The 24,654-nt window shown below is 35.3% G+C and overlaps 2 pseudogenes; both read right to left on the bottom strand.

The window, feature by feature from the left end:
• Window positions 1-5,761: 5,761 nt before the first annotated feature.
• LOC103962057 lies at window positions 5,762-6,619 on the bottom strand (annotated as a pseudogene).
• Window positions 6,620-23,421: 16,802 nt separating this feature from the next.
• LOC103962058 lies at window positions 23,422-24,436 on the bottom strand (annotated as a pseudogene).
• Window positions 24,437-24,654: the final 218 nt, after the last annotated feature.

Here is a 24,654-nt window from a genome sequence, read left to right as displayed (position 1 = left end):
AAGGGTCTGCCATGCTTCAAGCGTGTAACAGATTTATCATTTGCTGTCACATTATTTTGTCCAACAGGGACATCAATTCTTGTAGGCACATTTGTAGCAAGTATATGTGATTTTATTACTTTTGTTGCATCATTAAATGCATCTGGCATTTGATTTGCATATCTTTGCATCATTCACTTATTCTCATTTTGTTTTTATTTTTATTTTTATTGATTGCTTCATGAATCAAAATAAGACAAATTCTCTTCGTTCTTCTGGAACGGTCTTTTCTCATCATTCTTCTGGAATGATATTTTCTCATCATTCTTCTGGAACGATGTTATTTTCTCCCACTAACGAAGGGAAAATTGTCTTATCAAAATCATAGTCTACAAGCTGCGCGGTAACATATCTCCAGTTAAGGGTTCCAAATGTTGAATGATAGATGGTGAATCAAATTCAACATAAATTCCCAGTTTGCCTTCAGACCTCATTTTTAGTATATTGTGGCAATGCAATAGGCACATAGATAACATAATCAAAAACTCGTACATGTGTAATGTTTAATGGTGCCCAAACACGAGTTGTACTGAGAAATATTGATGGTTGGTAACTGGTCTCAACCAAACTTAATAGTGAATTATGTATAATGGTATGTCCACATGTAGAAAACTTGCAATCTCGTTTTCATGAGCAGAGCGCGGGTAATCAATTTTATTCGCTTAATAAATGCTTCTGCTAAATCATTTTGAGTATGAACATGAGAAACATGGTGCAGCAAAATGTAAACTATCCAGCAAAATGTATCATACATCAAGGAACTTCTGGTCCTTATTTAATAGCCTATGAATTGGGACTCTCATGGCCTTTATTACAATTAAGTTGTGGCACTTTAGCTCTTCAAACTTAAGGTACTTATCAAGAAACTTCATGTCCGATCTTAAGGATCTAGGGACTTCATTCCTAATCTTTTTGCATGATGGAACTTCGGGTTTAATCATTTTACGTGATGAGGATCAAGAAACTTCAGGTTCTTATTTGATCAAGGAACTTTGGATCCAGTATGTACTCATCGTAACAAAAAGAAGTACAATAAATAAATTAAAGCAATAGACGGTAATTCCAACCATGGTAAATAAATTGCCTTTAAGTAAATAAAGCTTGTGACAAGGGCTTTGATTCAGCACCATTCACATAAATTAAAACTTAAAGCAGTAGGCGGTAATACCGTCCATTGTAACTAAATTGCTTTAAAGTAAATAAAACTTGTGAAAGGACTTTATACCAACACCATTCACATAAATATGCCAAAATAGAAAATGCAATGATTAAGTCCCCATCTTTTTGCTTTTTCCTTTTCTTGGTCTGCCACTTTCTTTTGTTTCATCCCCTTTACTTTTATTATTATTTCACAGTTCGAAGTCATTTTAGTTATCCAGGAAATAATAGTAACACTAAGTTCCAATTGGTGTTCCTCCTCCGGTGAGTTTCGAAAAAATTGAAACGGTTCCCATAAGTTTTGGAGTCAAGAGTGTCTGTAACTTATGAGAAGATCAAACCATTATATTTAGTTCAAATTTTAGTATGATATGGATAAGAGGATACCAAACAACTTTCTTGAAGAAACAATTTTGATCTGAGCTACCGAAATGGAGTTTTGGTACTCATAAGGTGCATGTCCAATTTTCTGAAAATTTGATATGTTGTAGGTACTGGGCGGACGAACAACTTTTAAGAAGAAAGTATTTCAATTTGAGGTCTGGAAGTGGGAGTTCCGAGTCTATTTACATGGCTGTCAGAATCTCTATGAATTTTGAGCCTGTACTCTTTTGCTTCTGCAAAAGATGATATACAGTCATACAACAACATATATATATATTTGCTTCAGGAAAATCAGTAGTACAAAGATTTTAAGATGAAATGAAAAGATTTTCTTATCTATGAGATTCTAGGTGACAGAGGTGAACATGATTTGTGGCGTTGTGCTTTCCACTGACACCAGAGCTTCTTGTGCTGATAACGTGTTGTAAAACTGATGGTGTGTGCAGTGGAATAAATAAACAAGACACAAAATTTACTAGGTTCCTCTACAGTTAGTGTGACTGGAGTACGTTCTCGAGGCAGCAGTAATGCTTTCCATTTATAATCTGAAATAATAAAGATTACAAAGATAGGGCATGTTTGGTACTCTACTTTAGGGCATGTTTGGTACTCTACTTGAACATCCAAAACAACTTTAGGGCATGTTTGATACTCTACTTGAATCCAACTTTTTAAACTCAAAAACAATTTTCAAGTTTTAGGCCTTAAAAACTTGTTTGGTAAGACTATTTTCAAAAACTGAACTCAATACTAACTCAAAAATATAGTCTATTCTCTAAAAACATAAAAAGTGAGTTTTTAGAATTTTTAAACTTAAACTTATTCATTTCTTTTCTCTCCCTCCTCCCTTCTCACTCCAAATCTATCTCTCTTTTCTCTCTCCACTTTTTTTTTTTTTTTTTTTTGTCCCTCTTCCAATCTGTTCTTTTCATTCTTTCGGTTCTTTCTTTCACTCCTCTTCCTCTCTACTTTCTTCTTTCTCTTTCCTTCAATCATCTCTTACTTTCGTTCTCTTCTCTCCTCTTTCTCTCTCTTTCTTGCGATCCCCTCTTTTTAGATCTTTTTGTCTAGTTTAAGTTGTAAGATTTAAAATTTTTAAATTGCAAACCAATGAAGTTTTTAAGTCTTAAAGAAAATTGTTTTTAAGAAATGTTCTCAAGAAATGTTTTGAGAAATGATAAATTTTTTAAAATAAGATACCAAACAGGCCTTTAATGTTTCATGAAAGGCTTACGTTTTTTAGGAAAAAATCGATTTCATGATTCCCTGCAGTTTATATCCAAGATTGATAAACAACACTTGATAGGGAATTAAAGGCACTTTATCTTTCCCTTCAAAGTTAAAAAAACATTTAACAATCTGAAATGATAATTAGCTGTGAAATTCTCAACAATGAATCATCTTTTTTCATATGTGGTATATCTCATTGTACAATAATACTGTTTGAACAAGCATCCTAGAGGGATTATTACATACAAAATTCTATTGTTTGATAATATATTGCAAGGATATCTTTGAAAATTTGAACAATCAGAACTAATGTTCACTCTTTAGGTGATGTTCATCCCTTTGCAATTCCTCTTTGATGCAAGGCGTAGTGGATAGAAACGAAATAAAATGATAGATAGGATTGATAGATAGGGTCCACTATCTCCTAGTGCAAGGAGAGGCTTGAAAACCCTATAAACTTTGGTTTTAGTACCAACCGACAATGTAGACACTAGACAGAACAAAGCAACAGACTCTTAAACAAGAGAAAGGCAAAAATATGAGATAGAAATCTCTCTAAATATTTCATTCACCAACAAAAACATCCAACTCTTCATCTTACAAAAAGAAATGGTTTTTATAACCATTTTGTAACTTACATTCAGAATTAGAAAGGCAATAAACATAAAAACGCCTAAAATTGAAAATTACATAAACAAAGTAATCCAATCAGCCAAAAACGTCCAAAACACCCTGGCTATTATTAGGAGCTACTAATGGCTGTTATTAAGTTCTTCTGATTGGTCATAATCATTCATTTTATTCCAATGATTCAATAAATGCGCTGGCCAACTGATCTGCATTATCCTCTCCAAGTTGGAGAAAATTCACCCTCAAATTTGCATTTTTAGTATTGTCGATGTCCCCTTTATATGGAATGAGGTGTTTCACATTGAACACATCGAATATGGCTTGGTAACTTGGTGTCACAATTGAAACAATCAAACTTGGTAATCCAAGAAGTCGGTACACTCCACAAAAGAATAGCCTAGCAACTTCTGAAGCATCCTTTGTCTTCTTGTAGGCAATAAGGTGAGCCATTTTGGAAAATCGATCCACCACAACAAAAATTGAGTCTACACCATGCTGAGCAAGAGGCAAACCCAAAACAAAATCCATGCTCATGTCCACCTATAGCTGTAATGGATTGGATAATGGTAGATTCAACATCGTTCCACAAACGATATACTTCTTTGCGCATGGTAGGCCAGAAATAAGAGAAAGAAACAAGCTCAAAGGTCTTGTCCCTTCCAATGTGGCCTTCATTATCTAACTCTTGTATGATCCTCAATCTCAAGCTAGACTCTGGGATGCAAAGTTGATTTCCTTTAAAGAGAAACCCATCATGGAACATATAATCTGTTCTTCTCGAATAAACTTGTCCTCGAGTTTTGTTTGGTCTTCCTCTATCTTTTAGATACCTAATGAGTACTTGATGATTTAAATTGCATTTGAGTGCACATACAATTTCCAGCAAACATCTTGATATTTTAGACTTTGAAAAGTGTAGACATAATTCGAACAATGTGAAAAATTTCATTTCTCCAAGTAAAATTTTGTAGTGTGACAAGCAATGACCAATTCCCAAACATAATCATAAAAGTTATAGAAATGTAGAATAGATTTTACCGCAAGTACCTTAAAATTGAACCTAAATCTTCATCACCATTGCATTCATCCAGAATCAGGGTAGAATCCCAATCAGCAACACAATGAGTTTCGATTTGCAGAGTAAATTGAATTTTAGTAGCTACTTTAATCACAAGCATGTAATCTTCATCATACTTATCATAAATTGGTAGAGAACTCCAATCGTCTAAACTATTGATTTCGTAAAAACTTAACAACAACAACATGATAACCAAAGAATCGATTAGGGCTCTGATAACCAACTGATGCAGGGTTCAGGGGATATAAATGAAATAAAACGAAAAATATGATTGATAAGTAGGGTCCACTATCTCCTAGTGTGAGGAGAGGCCTGAAAACCTTATAAACTTTGGTTTCAGTACCAGGCTACAATGTAGACACTAGAAAGAATAAAGCAACAAACTCTTAAACAAGAGAAAGGCACAAATATGAGATAGAAATCTCTCTAAATATTTCATTCACCAACAAAAACGTCCAACTCTTCATCTTACAGAAAGAAATGGTTTTCATAACCATTTTGTAACTTACATTCAGAAATTAAAAAGGCAATAAACATAAAAACACCTAAAAATGAAAATTACATAAACAAAATAATCCAATTAGCCATAAGACGTCCAAAATGCCGTAGCTATTATTAGGAGCTACTAATGGCTGTTATTAAGTTCTTCTGATTGGTTATAGTCATTCATTTTATCCCAATGATTCAATAAATGCGCTGGCCAACTGATCTGCATCGCTCTTTGTATTCATATTTTTTATTTTGTTTTCGTTCACTCTTCTTTATTTCTTCAAGAAGTTTAACTTCAAATAGGAACTGCAAAAATTCAAATAGTGACCTCTAAAATAGAGGAACAATGAAACCACCAACAAAGTAACCAGTTTCTTTCTTGGGGCGCTCTCTCCCTCTCTCTGGAGGCTAGGGTTTCGTCACCCTACAAATAACGACTTGGTTTTACATGTACGCCAAGGAATTTATCTTTAGTGGCCAAAACATAAAGGGGTGTACTATCCACACACCATTTTTTACTTCTCACACACCTCTTGTTAATTTCTGTCCTTTGATCGTCTTCAATTCATTCGATCCGATGACCAAAAATTAGAAAGGTGTGTGAGAAGCAAAAAGGGGTGTGTGGATATCACACCCCAACATAAACCACAAGTTTTCTTTTCCTCCCATAAACAAACTTCTTTGATTCGTTCTGACTACATGTTATGACACACCCGTACAAAAAGTTAATAGATTTGAGAAAAGCTTGCGAGAGGGCCGTGACCACATATATATTCAATATCTTAGAGAAAATATTAAAAACAATTTATAACACTGACAGTCTCACAGTAAGCTTAAGCCTATCCAATTAAGCAGAAGAAACTAGTTAAACATGATGAAATTAATGTCGTTAAATAATCATAATTCACTCGAAAGCCCACTGGTTCTCCTACGAATCTTTTCTTCTTCCTCGGGAGTGAAATCGTTCTTGATGTTGAAGGTCGTGCGAATCTGTTCAGGTGTCTTCCCCTTGATCATATCCGCCACAGTCTGACACGTCAGGTCAAGCAGGCCCTTGATGTCGAGATAGTTTGCCGCCATTATTAGGTCACTAGAGAGTGTTCTGGTCGATCTTCATGAACTCGGCATCCCACTCCTTGATATTTTTCTCGCCGTCAGCAGCAGTAGCCCCCTCATCTTCATAATGCTTCCTGCAGTACTCGATGACCTTCGCAAGGATGGCGCTCGTCACATTTGGCAAAGGAATGGCATTGCCGGCACATCCATCCTCCACCATGTGCTTGATGGTCTGCGACTCCATGGCCACCGCCTCTTCCACCTCGAACATCTCGTCGTCGGAGCTTTTTAGAGTTATCTTCTTTTTCAAGTCCGCTGATGATGAGGCCATTGTTGCTCTTTCAAAAATTAATAAGTATGAGAATCCTTGGGAGATTAATATTATTTTCTTCTTGATTAGCAGCTTTCAATTCGCTTTGACGGTTGATTGAATGCTTTGTGTTTCAAAGGGTGTGAGATATTGGGGGAATTTATACTACCCAGTCTGTGTCTAGATCAGAGATCTTTTATCTTGTCCGTGTAGGAAATGGAGAGCAATTCCTTTTTGTTTCCGGATTTTTTGGTTGCCTTCTTTTTCTCTCCGTGTGAGCAGTGGTGATCCAAAAATTATCTGAGTGGGCCACGTGTAAAGATAATTTATCAAATATAACAAAAAAATTAACCCTTAATATAAAAAATGTCAACTTTTATAAAAACTTTCAAATATATCTAAAATTACTTAAATAGATACAAATGCCCTCACTTATATGAATAACTAATTTTTAACTAAAAGACTTCTTGCAGTGGTGGATCGAGGAAAAATATTTCGAGAGGTCACATATAAAAGTTTACAAACATTTCTTGGACATATAATAACCTTAAAAATTAAACTATAGTTCCATCATTCATAACTTATAAAACAAATAACAATACAAGTTTACAATAGTCCCTGATGCGTTTTCATAATTTGAAAACGTTGCATTATAACTTCATTGTCAATGGAAGAAAAAACATTGCTCTCAATATAAACCACCATGCTATTGCTCAACCATTGATCTCCCATTCGGTTACGCAATAGAGTCTTCACAATATTCATACCAGAAAAAGCTCTCTCCACTGAAGCAATAGCAATTGGTAGAACCAAAGCCAATATAATTAGCAAATACACATGATTATATACTCCATTCCTACCCTGTGTCCACCATTTTTTTGCAAGGCTACCAATTCCTTTCAATTGAGAAAGTTCACTACTAGAATGCATATCAAGAATATAATGCCCAAATTGATCTTCAAGTGCCAAGAGTTGACAAGTAGTAATTCATTTAGATAAAATTGCGCAAAACATATTTGCTTTTGTTCATCAAAAACTGAGAATGAATCATCCGGGCTCAAACTTGCTAAACAAAGAAGCAACTCTATATTCCACATGATAATGATGGAAGTTTGTGATTCTTTGAGCTCCACGCCATGATCTCCCTTGAATAACATATCCATCATCCATGTGTTTATTTTTTTTAGCTCTTGGTGTTTATTTATTATTATTTTTTATTAAACTAAGGGTCCAAAACTATGTCATTTTGACAAAGTAATATTTATTAAAAAAATAATAAGAAGAGCCACTCTTATAGTTGGAGGGCATGTATGAAGCCAACTCCAATCTTCAAAGGGGCACCACCCAAGTTATCTATGAACATTCACCGAAGTTCGAGGGGTCATCACTCAAGTTATCCATAGACATTCATCAAAGTTTGGGGGATCAGCTGACCCTCTTGCCCCTCAATGCATCCGCCTCTGACTTCTTGTGCTATAATCAAATGTTGCTCTCACTAATATTTTCTTCTTTTTTAACGTTTCTTTTCCAAACAAAGAACAAAGGTTTCTCTCAATTTTATATTTTAATAAAATAATCAAAGAAACCTTGTGACCCTTAAATCTTTCTTCATATATGTAATATAGCATGAAAAATTAAATACGAAAAGGACTTTTTCATAATTCCAAGCTGCCCTTAGAGTACGATATTACATATTGTACTAGCTTTTTACAATATTGAGAAAAGCATAAATGTTGAGCAAGACCAAAATTAAGGAAATTGACCAACAAAATTCTCATGCAAATTAATTAGGTTTTACCACAAAGACAGGATTAAGAACATTGTAAAGAGTAAACAGATTAGGCACAAAGTAAAATATTGCTGCAAGAAAGGCAGCAACAAGAGCTCTCACTAATTAAAGTGTTTTGTGGCAACCATGCGAGAAAGCAAGATTTATTTATTTATTATTTATAAAAATAAAATTGAGGGAAACATTTTTTTCTTCGTTTAAAAAAAAATGTGAAAAAAAAATAAAAAAAAAATATTAGTGAGAGCAACTCTTAATTATTGCATAAGATGTGTTTCAGTTAATGAAGATGATATCGTTTATTTAAAAAAATATAAACTAAGGGTATTTATGTCTATATAAGTGGAATTTGGATGTATTTGAAAGTTTTTATAAAAACTGATATTTTTGAAATTAAGAGCTAATTTTTAGCTATATATGATAAATCCATGTTGAATTTTTTGAAACAAAAGATACCTCTACAAGTTAAACCATACTATTATGATTCATACTTTATGGAAGAAACAAGGCTACAAGCTTGATAATTTGGCACAACAAATTTTAATATGGAAAATGTCAAATTATAGGTTCATTAGCAGTAGCAGTAACTGTAAAAAACTTATGAGTTTTCCTTTTAAACGATAAAAATTAAAAGTTTGAGTATGAAAAAGTCCTTTTGTTTTAATTACAAACAATCCACCACTTGCGTGAAATTTTTTGAACGAGATGTGCTGAAGAGGACAGATCTAACCATTAGGGCAATCCCCCACTTGCATAAAACATTTTCTATATTGTTTTGATCGTGTTAAGGTAATTTATAATTTTTTTTATAATTAGTGTTAGTGAGTTAGATTGTTAGTTGTTAGGAGAGAGACGATCAGTAGGAATCCAACTTGCACCATGATATATAGGCATAATTATCTTTTACCACTGCGGTAAATCGTAGTAAGGTAATTTATATTATTAAAAGATTGAAATGGATATGGCATTCACACGATATGGATTAGAGGATGTATTAATTTGGTTAATTTATGGAAAATGAAACCAAACAGGAAAGGGAAGAAGAATCTGACTTTGAGGAAAAGAAAAGGTACAATTATCAATGAGGAGGGAAAAAAAATAAGTGAGAGAGAGGTAAAAATTGAAAAACGAAATTGATCGGCTAAACACTCCGTATCAGTTAATGGCCAGAGCAAAACAACTAATCGACGTCATGTCGTCCACGGCTTTTACTTTCATTTTTTTTTTCCTTCTTCCTCTTCTCGTCGCTGTCGCTTCTATCCAGTTCTCTTCCTTTCTCCTGCAGTTTACAGGGCATCTGGATGGGCAAAACTGATGTCAATCAAAAGATTTTCTAGCGTCTGGATGGGCAGCTGCCCACCCTTACCACAACGTGCGTCCGCCTTCTGTGTGAGAATATGAAAGTATCTCGTTTATCTTAAGACCCAAATCTCAACCCTAACTCAACCTTAACTATTGCACATAGAAGAAGAGGGAAGGAAGGGGGAGAGAATGAGCAGAGCTCCAATATTTTTTGTATTTGATTTCTTTTTATAAAACTGATCTTTTATATTTCTGGGAGCTGGGCTCCTTTTATACAATCACTATACTTTTTAATGCCAACTGGCGTGTTTAACAATTTCTAATATTAAGTACCTAAAACCTCCTTTTATAGTGTCATTTCAAATTGGTTTCAACATTTTTAAACATTTCAAACAAGTACTCAACTTATTGAAAGTATTACATTTGTTTAGTCCCAGTTATTTTTTCCTTTAAATATACATGTGGCAACAATAGGTCCCACTTATTTGCTTACTTGGACGCTAGAATAATAATAAAAATAACCTCAGAAAAGACTTGAAGATGAAAAAATAAAAATAAAAAAACAAATTCACAAATAGAATGGAAAACAAAAATGAAGATTGGAAAATCTCCCAACAAAGAAGAGGGTTAAGGATTCATATAGGGTTTCAATGAACTTGTTTCTGCTCATGTGATTTCCTTATTTGCCGATTTTAGCCTAGTCAAGCTTCAAATTCTTCTTTGTGGGCGCTGAAGATGGTTGCGGCTACGTCATGACAGTCTATACTGTTTCAGCACCCTCCATGACCTTTTTCTCGATGTTGGTGACTTGAGTTGTAGGTTGAAGTTTGTGGTTACGTGCTGGGTTTGGAGGTAATGGCCTAAAAGGGGTGTTGGTGACCGTTACTTGATGGATGCCATGCTTCATGACATTCCATTGATGGTGGAGACTAAGTAAGTCCTAGTTAATTTAACAAGAATTTCATTGGGGCTTAGCGAATGTTACATTTTCAATAGATTGGGTACTTGTTTGAAATGTTTAAAAAAATTGAGACCAATTTGGAATAACACTAAAAGGTTGGAAGTTTTATGTGCTTAATCCTAAAACTAAAGCTTTAGACCTCCCATTGAACCCTCCAATTGGTGGTTAAGACAATCACAAATCAAGCATATTGTGAGTACAAAACAATATTCTCCCATTCAAAATGAGCCTTGTCCTCAAGGCTTAAAAAAGGAATTGTGGAAAGTTGGCCTTGTAGTCAGCATGGTCCTTGTAATTAGATGCTCCAGTTGTCTGGTCATGCTACTTGTTTCTTTTGTTCCAAACACTCTTCTTAGTTTCGTTCACAAAGATATTCAAGACAATGATGAGGCAAGGTTCATACAAAATTGGAGGATGTGCCAAAATCAGCAACCATATTCAAATGCTCAAGCATTGTCTGGCATGTCTCCATCGTAGAAACTTTGTTAAGCTGTTTGCCAATGTTTTAAAAGGCGAAGACTTTAGGCAAGCTGTTCCATGGATTAGTCCGTCTAGACAAGCCTCACAGAATCTAAATTTTTTAACATACATGTTATATATACTATATATATATATATATATATATATATAATATTTTGATGAGATATGTAGATTCATAAAAGAGAAAAACAGAACATAAATATAATTAACCTTACAAAAAAAAAATAATAATAATAAAAACAAAATGATGCTATCTTTTTTTGTGTCGGTTACGTGCTTTTCTGGATTTTTATTTTTTTGAAAAACTGTATTATCTACACTAAACTTTTTTTGGATCTATAAACAATATTAAAAGGTATAGATGTCTTTTGATGTTTTTAGGTGTAATATCTTGTCCTTATTTTTTATGTCGTTGTAATTTTAAATGGTATAAATTTACCAAAATACTCTCGTGGCATGAACGTTGATTTTGTTGACCATCTTGTCATGACACATGTGACTCGTTTTCTTAGTTTATTCTTATTGTACTCATAGCCAAGAACGCATGGGTGCGAACATAATCGATTTTGGAGCTAGATCGTAGTTTTTACGATTTTTGAAATGTATGTGATATTTCACGTTTCGTCTTTAGTGGTCTTAATTTGTGAGCCACTGTTCCCTTGTCCCCTGGCCCATTCCTCGTTCTTCCCGTGTGATCCCCCTCTCCTATTTCTGTCACTATCAATCTCTCTCTAAACTTTCTTCTCTCATCTCTCACCTCTTTGCTCTCTCTGAAACAGCCTTCCCGAGAGCACACACATACAACAACAAACAACAACAACGACAACACTCCGACCACTGCCCAAACCAAGAGCACCATGAGCCCAGAACACCCAACCTTACCTCGAAATTCCTTCCAGATCATCAGGATCGAAGCCCAAGTCAGGTTGCAGCTTTCAAGCCATTTTTTGGCCAAACCATGATGAGTTAGTTGTCGAGAAAGTTTTCGGCAACCTCCAACGCTTTGCAGGCGTTTTCCAGCCATCTCTGACCATTTTTTGAACTCCAAACATGTGCGTTTGTTAGTGGCGACCCCATCCTCTCTAGTTTGAACGACTCTTCAGTAACGGAGTATCTATGAGTGGACCCCTTCCAAATCCAAAATGCATGATTTTATTACTAGGAATGCGTACATGAAAAGTATGATTTTATGAAATGTTTATAAGTTATCGGATTTGCGCTTTATGAATTTTACGCTTTATCAAATTTTCATTCTTTGAAATATTTATGAATATATATATATATGTATATATACCTATGAACATGGTTTATGATGATGATTTGAGCTAGAACGCTCCTATGGATTTATGATATGATGTTTGAGCTATTGAATTTGGATGATATATATTTTGGAAAGATTATGTTCATGATTTTCTGTGCTTACTTAGTGGGTATTCATACAATGTGCCTTCGAGCGGGCGATGAATGTGCCATCGGGCGGGCTATGGATGTGCCTTCGAGCGATTATGATACCACTGCTAAGCATACTATATATGATATATGTTTTACAAAGGTTTTATGGCATGCTAAGGTTTTCAGAAAACCTTTTACTTATTATGCTATATGAGTTTTCTAAAACTAGGGGTTAGTACGTTTAAAGGGTATTTGATTTTAGTATTATTTATATTAAACTTTATCCACTCATGTTTTGTTTTGTGCCCCCTTCAGGACTTCGAAATGAGGCGTGCGATCGATCTTGGCGTTGAGGCATTCCCGTATCAGTATCTTCGAGCCCTCTTGGTGTAGGACCCCTTTCTTTGTAATCGTACCTTTTCATAATATTCATTCCGCTGTAATCTTAATTAGTTGTATGCTTTGAACATGGTCATGCATTCTCATATTTTTTTTATATATATTGAACGTTACTATTTTTATTATGTTTGTTTCTTTTCGTTGCAAATTGCATGCATGTGTTACATCTTCTCGACATATGCATAATTAAATGGCTTTGTCACGCTTGGGTGTCGGCCAACACGTGACCATCCCAGTATCATTTGGAATCGGGATCGGGGCGTGTCAGATTGGTATCAGAGCTTAGTTAATTTAGAGCATACTTAGGATCTTCTTTTACTTTAGCAGTGTGTCGGCCTTGATATTATTTGGATGTCACGACTTCCGTTTACTAATGCCTTTTGGCATAGTTGTGCAATCCTTATTCTGTCTGAATTGTCACATTCTATTTGAAGTACAAAAATTTGTGTTGGGATTATGCCTCATTGGTGACAAAATGGAATGTTGGATGACTTTCAACAATAGACCGATACTCTATGACATGCATTCCCTTGGAATGATGGGTAGAGTCGGATTTACATCGAAGTCTGGTTAGGAATGGTGGACAAAGTCGTATCTATATGGAGATTGCTTGAAACATCAGAAGTTCGTGTGGAGAAAGTGAGTAAGCACCAATTGTATGCGAAATTTAGCAAGTGTTAGTTTGGTTAGACCAAATCAATGTCCTCGAGCTTGTTGTTTTCGCTAAGGGAATTCATGTGGACCCTCAGAAGATTTCTTGGTGTTTGCATTTCTTAACTAGTGGACGAATGCTCCAGCAATGTTCATGAACCTAACCAACCGGCTATTCCAGCCATATTCCGATAGATTCATAATTATCTTATCGATAACCTACTTGTCTACTCCAATAATGAGGTCAAGTTCACTAAACATCGACAATCACCTTTACACCAAATTCTTCAAACGTTGATTTTGTTTCGATTAGATACTTTTCTTAGGAGATTCTATTGTAGCAAACGCTATTCTTATCAATTTCACAAAAAGGTTGCGACTGTTGAAAATTGAAAATCCTCACAAGGTGTTGTGAAATACGAAATATCTTTGGTCCTGTCAATTTCTATCGGCAATTCTTAACAATTCCTTAAGCATAGCCCTATTTCCTTTTTGGCTAAGAAACAAGTCAATTTTGTTTGAGATGTTGAAGGTGAACGAAGTTTCTAACAACTGAAGTATTGTCTCACCTGATTATTGTTCTTACATTTATCGATGACATCGATAAATTTTGAATTCTACAATTTTATTGTATGTTTGGCTGCACGCTGATGCAGCATGACCAAGTAACGCATGTGCCTCTTGACGGTTGGAACCGCATGATGTGAACTATCCTATCTACGACCTTGAGCCAATGGTTACCATCTTGAAAACCTAATGACACCCTTTCTTTGTAGAAATTTATGTGGGACAAAAATTGGAAATGAAATTTTTTGGAGTTTGGAACATCGTCTTACTCATGCTCCCGTCCCTACTTTTCTTAACGTTGGTGGTGAGTTTTAAGTCTCTTGTTTTGCATCCTTGTCAAGTTTGGGGTTATTTTCTAATGTAGCATGGGAAGGTCATCGCCTATGCTCTCGGACATCTCAAACCTCACGGAGAGAATTATACTATTCATGATATAGAGCCGGTAACAATTTTCCTTGTTGTAAAATTTAGTGATGTTTTCTTTACAACAAGAAGTGTTGCAACATTTCTGACCAAAGAAGTTGTAATGTGTTTTCACACAGAAGAAGTTGAGTTTGAGACAGAAAACGTGGACGGGACTCATCGATGATTTTGATTGCACTTTTGAGTATCATCTTGGTCAGGCAAATGTTGTAGCTGATGCTCTTAGTCAGAAATCTTATAGACATCTTACCTACTTCAAAGCTATCCATGTCCCATTATTGTTTCCTCTTCAAGGAATTAGCTTTACTTTGGCACCCGACCCATAGTGAGTATTGTTGGCTCACTTCTAAGTCCAAGTTATATCGGTAGATTTTGGGTAAGAAGCCTAAAGGTTTGATCAGTAATGTGCGAGTTTGAATGAGTAAGTGTCAGATGACATGAGACGAGATTTGAAAGTTCGAGGAGTTGAAACTTTATTGATAAGAAACAAATTGTTTTTGCCTAAGGGTAATGAAGCTGTGAAAAAGGAAAATTCTTGATGAAGCTCACATTTCAGTGTATGCCATGCATGCTGGCAGTACTAATTGTACCACTGTTTTCGTCCATTTTTAACTGGTATTGTATGAATGTGATATTGTTGAATATGTGAGAAAATGTCCGATTTACTGATAAATGAAAACGCAAAGACGGAAGCCATTGAGATTATCTTAATTTCCTTCTATTCGTGTTTGGAGGTGGGAAAAAATTCCATGGATGTCCTTTTTAGGTTATTGAGGATCCACTGGGGATGTGAATGGAAATGGGAGAATGTCACCATATATTTCTTGACAAACCACCTTGTACATGTGGAGAGTATGAGGGTGTTTCGGTATTTGTTGATTAACTCACTCAACATATTATCTACCGGTTTGTGAGGACTATACTTTCGACCGATTGGCATAATTCTTCATTCTCGACTTCGTTAGACTGACGTCTCGATTAACATCGATTTCGACCGTAATCCCAGATTCACCTTCTAGTATTGGAAGGCATTCTATCAATTTTGGGTTCGTGTTTACCCTACAACACTTCGTATCATTTCTAAAGCAAACAAATTATTTGGGAAAACCACTTAGATCTGAAAGTTTTAGTTGAGACCATCGGTTTTTCAATCATCCATTAACACCCTATTGAGTGAATCATTACCACTTGTGATTGAATATCCATGAGGTTATCATTGTAACAAGTTGTTGTGAATATTCGAATGAGAAAAAGTCTAAGTTCCCACCTATCAGATTACTTTAGACTACTAATAAAGTCAAGTCCGCGCTTAACCATCTCGACTTGCTACCACATAATCAAGTTAGGTACTTACACGTATTCTTGCATCAAAGTTACGCATTCAATCCAGTTATCTTGTACTTTAGATTTGATGGACTTATTTTGACCCTTAAATTCTTTAGTGTTCTTTTAGCATTCTCAACATAGCCTTTCACTAAATAAGAGAGAAATTTTCAATGAATCAGCTCGCTTAGACATTTGTGAATCACATTGTTCGGTTATAGGGTGTGTCGTCACTGTTGTACCTCATCATGATGCGCGTTTCACTTCCAAGTCTTGTGAAGCCTTCTTGAAGGCCATGGGTACTATGTTGTTGTCCAATACCGCATTTCATTCTCAGACTGTTGGCCAATCTGAACGAACTATCCAGACCTTGGAGGACGTGATGTGTTCATCCATTCTATGGTTTCAGCATGATTAGAATTTTCACCGATCTCTATTGGAGTTGTTTACGACAACAGTTATTATTTTTAGTTCGGATATGGCAGTATTTGAGACATGGTATGAGAAATTCTATAGGCAACACTTGGTAGACAGAAGAGTATTGCGAACTGGTATTCGAAAGATCAAAATTACGATATGGGAAACTGTGTGCTTCAGATGATGTTTGCTTGGAGTTTGGACAAAATGGTAATTTTGCACCCTCGGGAAGTTACTACTTGTTTATTGAGACAACAATGAGTTGTCAATATTGTGGGTTGCAGATTGTAATATCGATGACTTATTCGTTGAGTTCGCTAAGCAAGTAGGCAAGTAGGTTGTATACGTGAAGTGAGACAGGACATGAGCTATGTAGAGGACCCAGTGGAAATCATCGACCAACATGATAAAACGCTGAAAACAAAGTCATTCCGTTGGTAAAGGTGTTGTGGAGGAACCACGCAGTTGAGGAAGTGGCGTGCGAGACAGAAAAACTGATGAGAAATCGATATCCGTACCTATTTACTTGAGGTAGTAATTTCAGGGATGAAATTTTCTTAAGGGGGTAGATTGTAATACCCCATCCTTATTTTTTATGTCGTTGTGATTTTAAATGGTATGAATTTACCAAAATACCCTTGTGGCATGAACGTTGACTTTTGTTGACCATCTCATCGTGACACATATGACTCATTTTCTTAGTTTATTCTTATTGTATTCATCGCCATGAACACATGGGTGCAAATATAATCAATTTTGGAGCTTAAACATAGTTTTTACGATTTTCAAAACGTCGAGTGTTTTTCGATTTTTCATGCTTCGTCTTTAGTGGTCTTAATTTGTAAGCCATTGGGATCCACCAATGTCCTTTGTCCCATGGTCCATTCCTCTTTCTTCTCGTGTGACCCCCTTCTCCAATTTCTATCTAAACTATCTTCTCTCACCTCTTTGCTCTCTTTGAAACAGCCCTCCCAAGGGCATACACACACAACGGCAAACAACAACAATGACAACACTCCCACCACCGCCAAAACCAAGAGCACCACCAGCTTCGTCTCATCTTCACGAGCCCAGAACACCCAGCCTCACCTTGAACTTCCTTCTGGATCGTCGAGATCGAAACCCAAGTCAGACCAAGTCTTTCGAGCCATTTTCCGGCCAAACCATGACAAGTTAGCCATCCAAAAAGTTTCTGGTGACCTTCGACGCTTTTGCAGGCAATTTTTGGCCATCTCTGGCCACTTTTTGAACTCCAAACAGAGGCAGATGCATTGAGGGGTAGGGTGACCCCCTGAACTTCGTTGAATGTCCATGGATAACTTGAGCGTTGACCCCCGAACTTCGGTGAAATTTCATGATAACTTGGGTGGTGGCCATTTGAAGATTGGAGTTGGCTTCATATATGCTCTTCAACTATAAGAGTGGCTCTTATTATTATTATTATTATTATTATTATTATTATTATTATTTTTTAATAAATATTACTTTGTCAAAATGACATAGTTTTGAACACTTAGTTTGATAAAAAAAAAAAAAAAACATGATTAAAAAAATAAACGCATAGATGATGGATATATGGTGTGAAGCTCAAAGAATCACAAATTTCCATCATTATCATGTGGAGCTCTTTGTTGCTATTGTTGATAAATAACTTATGGAATTAAATAGTCATTTTGATAAGGTAAATATAGAGTTGCTTCTTTGTTTGGCAAGTTTGAGCCAGGATGATTCATTCTCGGCTTTTGATGAACAAAAGCTAATATGTTTTGTGCAATTTATCCGAATGAATTTACTACTTGTCAATTCTTGGCACTTGAAGATCAACTTGGGCATTATATTCTTGATATACGTTTGAGTAGTGAATTTTCTCAATTGAAAGGAATTGGTAGCCTTGCAAAAAAAATGGTTTACAAGGGGACGAATAGAGTTTATAATCATGTGTATTTGCTAATTATATTGGCTTTGGTTCTACCAGTTGCTACTGCTTCAGTGGAGAGAGCTTTTCCCGCTATGAATATTGTGAAAACTCCATTGCATAACCGAATGGGAGATCAATGGTTGAGTGATAGCATGGTGGTTTATATTGAGAGCAATGTTTTTTCTTCCATTGACACTGAAGCTATAATGCAACGTTTTCAAAATATGAAAATGCGTTGGGGACTATTGTAAACTTGTATTGTAATTTGTTCTATAAGTTATGAATGATGGAACTATAGTTTAATTTTTAAGGTTATTATACCCGCAATATTTTTCTTGGATTCGCCACTGACTCCAAATATGTGCGTTTGTTAGTGGTGACCCCATTCTCTCTAGTTTGAACGACTCTTCGGTGATAGAGTATCTGTGAATGGACCCCTTCCATACATCATTTTATGACTAGAAATGCATACATGAAAATCATGATTTTATGAAACGTTTATAAGTTATCGGATTTACGCTTTATGAAATATTATGCTTTATCGAATTTAAGTTTTTTGAAATATTTATGAATATATGTACTTATGAACATAGTTTATGATGATGATTTGAGCTAGAACGCTCATATGGATTTATGATATGATGTTTGAGCTATTGAACTTGGATGATATATATTTTGGAAAGATTATGTTCATGATATTCTATGCTTACATAGCAGGTATTCATACAATGTGCCTTTGGGCGGGAGGTGAAGATGAATGTGCCTTCCAGTGGGTGATGTATGTGCCTTTGGGCGGGCGATGGATGTGCCTTCGGGTGATTGTGATACCACTACTAAGCACACTATATATGATATATGTTTTACGATGGTTTTCTGGCATGCTAGGATTTTTCGGAAAACTTATTTCTTATTATGCTATATGAGTTTTCTAAAATTGGGGGTTAGTATGTTTAAAGGGTAGTTGATTTTAGTATTTTTTATATTAAACTTGGTCCACTCATATTTTGTTTTTCGCCTCCTTCAGGATTTAGAAATGAGGCGTGCAAGCGATCGATCCCAGCGTTGAGACATTCCCATATTAGTATCTTCGAGTCCTCTCGGTGTATGACCCCTTTCTTTGTAATCATACCTTTTCATAATATTCCTTCTGTTGTAATCTTAATTAGTTGTATGCTCTGAATATGGTCATACATTCTCATATATATTATTATTTTTTTTATATCTTTAACGTTACTATTTTTATTACGTTTGTTTCTTTTCGTCACAAATTGCATGCATGTTTTACATCTTCTCGGCATATGCATAATTAAATTGCTTTTGTCATCCTTGGCTGTCGGCCGGCATGTGGCCATCCCGATGTCCTTCGAAACCGGGATCGAGGCATGTCATTAGGTCTATAAAATATATCAAAACGTATAAAAAGTATAAAAGTTTCTTTCTATTTATATTTTAGTTCTTTAATATCAATAAAATGATATAAAAACAAAAACTTACAAAAAAATATGCTGATGTTAGTAAACAGGAAAAAAAAACCTATATTTCAACCTCTTTTTTTTTTTTTTTTTTTTTTTTTAAGAATTCGGCAACTTTTAAACAAATCGATGCCCAATCGAATGCCTTGAGGCACGCCTTGACGGAGCTAGGCAAATTTTTCGCCGACTCCCACAAATCATAAGCGAAATTGTTGGCGCCCTTGCCTCCAAGTCCACCTAGGCGCACCCTAATGCGTGTTTTTTAAGCACTACTGTTTGCACTAGCCCAATATAGTTAAAATATCAATCTTCGAAGACATAGAAACATGATCAACTAGTGCAACTATGCTTGATATTTTGTTGCACCAGAAATTCCTATGCATGAGTATATATGTATTGGAGAATATCTGCTGTCCAGGAAACAGTGTGAAGAACCTCATTGTAGGAAGAATTGAAGCTCCATAGTTGCATTTGCAAACTTGTGAAAGATCAATCTGCACTGTTGGACATTACTATCGGCGATGGATGAAATCTGAAGGCTTAGCGACCAAGTATATCAGTATGCTTCATACATTGGCGTTTCTTGACTCGTTGTCTTTCTGTTAGAGAGCACTGTATTATGGATTTGTTGTGGTGCAATATGACCGAAACATAGCCAGGTTACTCAACTTATAGAGATATCAGTTTTGGTCATGCTACTTGACATCAAGTATTGAACCCATGCCTACTAAAGTTGGCACTGTAATCAAGATGGAAATGCAGTAAAAACCGAGCAGATTCCATGTGGTTTTTCAACAGATTCACCCTGTAGATGATTCCACAAATGCCGAATCATGACGTAGAAATGAATAAACACACTGTTATTGTTCTTTTGAATAAATTCCCAAATGTAATAGCAAATAGAAAATACAATACTTTCTTCAACCTTATGAGTTGGATACATGCTTAAAAGTTGAAATAGGATTATGATAATTCTGTGTAGTTTTGATGGGCTTTTAAACAAGGTAACAGCATATGACTGATGCTACATTATTAGAAGAGAGAAGGTTCCAAACCCATCAGAACACCAAGACAAAAGCTATTGTGATTGATAAGCTCATATTTATATATATTTTACATCAAATTCACTCGTTTTTACTTAGTTAGTTCCTTATATTTTTAAGCTATTTACTTTGTTTTTGTGTTTTGTAGGATTTTTTTTCAAGCAAAGAAGATAAAAATAGCACAAGTGAGGTTTTAAATAACTAATTTGTCAAAAGTGCCTGTGCAGATCAGCTGACTTTGGAAGCAAGTTGCGACTAGCTCAGAATGAATTAGAGAATGAGCCTTATATTCTTGGAAATCTACAGATGTCTATTTTCTGGAGCATTTTACGGCTTGTTAATATCATTTTTCTAGAAGAAGTTATGCATGTTTTAACACTAAGAGATTTCCAAGAGGCTGAGCAGTTTGTAACTGACAAGAAGCTATGAAAGCAATAAACCCAATAAATCCTAGCAGCCAAAACTGATGCAGCCAAGAAAACCACAAGCCAGCCGACACCTATTCAAATATCAAACGAAAAGGGAAATTAAGATGAGGATTAAGTGGGAGTAATTGGCATAAAGGCTACCCAAGGAGTTACAATTGTTTTTCCATTTCCTCTCAGTTATTGTCATCACAAAATATTAGCGGGGTGAGTTATGGAGAAGAAAATGATGCAACAAAGGCATGGTGGTTTAAGGAAAATGAATGGGAGGAAATAAGAAGATAGCTGACTGAAAATTTTTAGAAAAAAAAAAAAAAAGAAAAAAAGAAGAAGGCTGCAGGTTGCAGCGGCAAGGAATAAAAAAAAAGAAGGCAGAAGCTTTGGTGGAGAAAAGGATAGGCAGCAAGAAAATGGGGAAGCAAGGATAGCACTCGATTCTTTCGGTTTTAGGCAGCAAGAACATGGGGAAGCAAGGATAGCACTCAATTCTTTCGGTTTTATCTTCTCAAACTCATGTCTTTCTTTTGGTTTAATTTGAGTATTATGTGTAACTAATTTTTAGAAGTTAGGGGCTGTTTTGAAGCCCAAAAAATGATTGCAAGTTTATTATGACATTTCATTCAATTTCTTTTATGAAAGGATGAAATTTGGTTCACTACTTGTGTCAGTGATGAATTCTTTATATGTGTTTTTATGGATGCATACTTATTAAGCATATCTAGGATTCTAATGCTATGAATATGTGTGTGCCTGCCCTTGTCGAATGAGGGCCAACATATGTTCTAGAGTAGTGTTTGTTAGTTACGATTAACATGTGAACCAATTTCTAGGATAAGATAACTCCAGTACTTACGATTCCTTGTGATGACTCAAACTCTTTTCATTCTTAATGATTTCTACTTGTTAAATCTATGAACACATCATTCTAGATTGTATGCTAGGGACTAAGTTAAGTTGAAAACATCATTTTCTTAATTAACATACTACGTACATAGAGAGAGAGAGAGTAATAAGTTGAGCTCTAACAATAACCCAGCTTGAGCATCTTCATCAGGAAATAAAAGGAATTTGAATGAAATATAACATGTTTGCATGGTTATATGGTGGTAGATAGCAATTCCCCTAACTCGTTTTAGTAACTTGTGAACTACAATTTCTTTTTTATTATTTAAAATCTGTTTCTGTCATGTTTTTGTTTGATTTAATTAAAATAGGAAAGCAACTTGAAAATTCCCAAACATTTGTATGAGTGTACCTCTGTGTGTCTAGTGTCTGCATATAAAATTTCGTTAAATTTAGATAAGTGTACGTTGGTCTAATAATTATTTTTCAATGGCTAGTCAATAGAGCCAACAACCTAGTTTTTGTGACATTTTAAGTAATTAGATAAAACAATCTTCTACTAGAAAGATGCTAATTTTCATATGATGTAATTGATAAATCTTAGTGTTAATAAGGAAAATCAATAGGACATGTGTGTACTACTTTGTGGTGTTCTTTTAATTCTATCAGTGATTTACAATCTGAATCGAAACATAGTGATTTAAAAAGCTAACTAGCTAAGAGTCCGTTTAATAAATTTCGTTTTTACTTTGTGTTGGAGATAGAGATAAATTGTTTAAAATCGAAACAGAAATACATTGAAGAAATGAGATCTGCAAGAGTAGTGGAGATAGAATGGTAGGAGACGTTAAAAACATGTCTAACGAAAGGTATGCAAAACTAAAAAACCCAAAATGTATTTCTGTTGTTTTCACTTTGAAGATTTTGTTTTCGTTCACTCTTAAAGCAGCTCGACTCCGAAGAGGAACTGCAAAAGTTCAAATAGTAGCCTCTAAAATAAAGAAACTGCTAAACCCTAGCTCTCTCTAGGGGCTAGGGGTTCGTCACAATACAAATAACGACTTGGTTTTACTTGCCGGTCAAAGAATTTATCTTCAGTGGCCAAAACATGGATCAAAGCTATCCTTTTCCTCCCACAAGCAAGCTTCTTTGATTGGTTTTGATTACATGTTATGGCACACCGGACTTTAACGATCTGAACCATTTATTTTTCAAGTTGCACCTCATAGATCTTCCTTGCAAAATATTAGCCAAATCGGAAATATTTAACACATCTAATTGGGTTAAAAAAAAAATTAACAAATACTTTATCATATAAGAAACAATGAAATTTTATTTTAATAATTAAATAGGCAAACGATTTCGTATTAAATTGAATTTTTGTAAGGATGATCTATAAATTGAGACTTACAAAATAGATGGTTCGGATCGTTGAAGTTCGATGTAGAGTAAGCCCTACATCTAATCCCCGTATATATTCAATATCTTAGAGAAAAGGAAATTGTTATTAGCACTCTAAAAATTTCATTTGGCATTCCAAATTTTCTATAATTAGAAAGAAAAATATACTTGTGAGAAATGTAGAATGAAAATTTTGAAGTACTAATAACAGTTCCAGAGAAAATAGTAAAAACAATTTATAACACTGACAGTCTCACGTAAGCTTAAGCCTATCCAATTAAGTAGAAGAAACTAATTAAACATGATGAAATTAAAGTCGTTAAATAATCATAATTCACTCGAAAGCCCACTGGTTCTCCCTACGAATCGTTTCTTCTTCCTCTGGAGTGAAATCGTTCTTGATGTTGAAGGTCGTGCGAATCTGTTCAGGTGTCTTCCCCTTGATCATGTCCGCCACAGTCTGACACGTCAGGTCAAGCAGGCCCTTGATGTCGAGATAGTTTGCCGCCATTATTAGGTCATAGAGAGTGTTCTGGTCGATCTTCATGAACTCGGCGTCCCACTCCTTGACATTTTTCTCGCCGTCAGCAGCAGTAGCCCCCTCATCTTCACGATGCTTCCTGCAGTACTCGATGACCTTCGCAAGGATGGCGCTCGTCACATTGGCAAGGGAATAGCATTGCCAGCGCATCCGTCCTCCACCATGTGCTTGATGGTCTGCGACTCTATGGCAACCACCTCTTCCACCTCGAACATCTCGTTGTCGGAGCTCTTTAGAGTTATCTTCTTCTTCAAGTCCGCTGATGATGAGGCCATTGTTTGCTCGTTCAAAAATGAATAAGTTTGAGAAAACTTGGGAAATTAATATTATTTTCTTCTTTATTAGCAGCTTTCAATTCGCTTTGAGGGTTGATTGAATGCTTTGTGTTTCAAAGGGTGTGAGATATTGGGGGATTTATACTACTCGGTTTGTCTAGATCAGAGATCTATTATCTTGTCCGTGCAGGAAAAGGAGAGCAATTCCTTTTTGTTTCCGGATTAGTATGGTAAATTTAAGAAAATATTCTCATGTTACGAATAGGAGAAGTATTTTTCTGGTTTTTTTTTGTTTTTTTTGTTTTTTGGTCGGTGGTCTTCTTTTTCTCTCCGTGTGAGCAGTGGCGATGCAGCGTGGATACGAGAATTTATCTATGAGTGGGCGACCTGTAAACTAGAATGGGCAAAATACCCATGAGTTTAGATAACCGCGGTTACCTGCTCATTTAAAGTTCACAGTTACGACTATGGGTAACCTTTTAAACGAACAAACGGTTACGGTTATGGATATAACTGTTTATCCATGAAATTTAAATGGGCGGTTATAGGTATTACCCGCGGTTATAACGGGTATCCATTTACCCATTTAATTTAATATATGTAAAATAAATAAATAAAATAAAAACCCTAAATTTTCAATCTTTCCGCTAGACTCAGAGTA

Source organism: the organism of the source record quoted next, unplaced genomic scaffold (genome assembly GCF_019419815.1).
Source record: "Pyrus x bretschneideri cultivar Hongxiangsu unplaced genomic scaffold, Pyrus_bretschneideri_v1 Contig16, whole genome shotgun sequence".
In the NCBI taxonomy this organism is placed as follows: Eukaryota; Viridiplantae; Streptophyta; class Magnoliopsida; order Rosales; family Rosaceae; genus Pyrus; species Pyrus x bretschneideri.
This window is presented reverse-complemented; position numbering and strand designations above follow the sequence as displayed.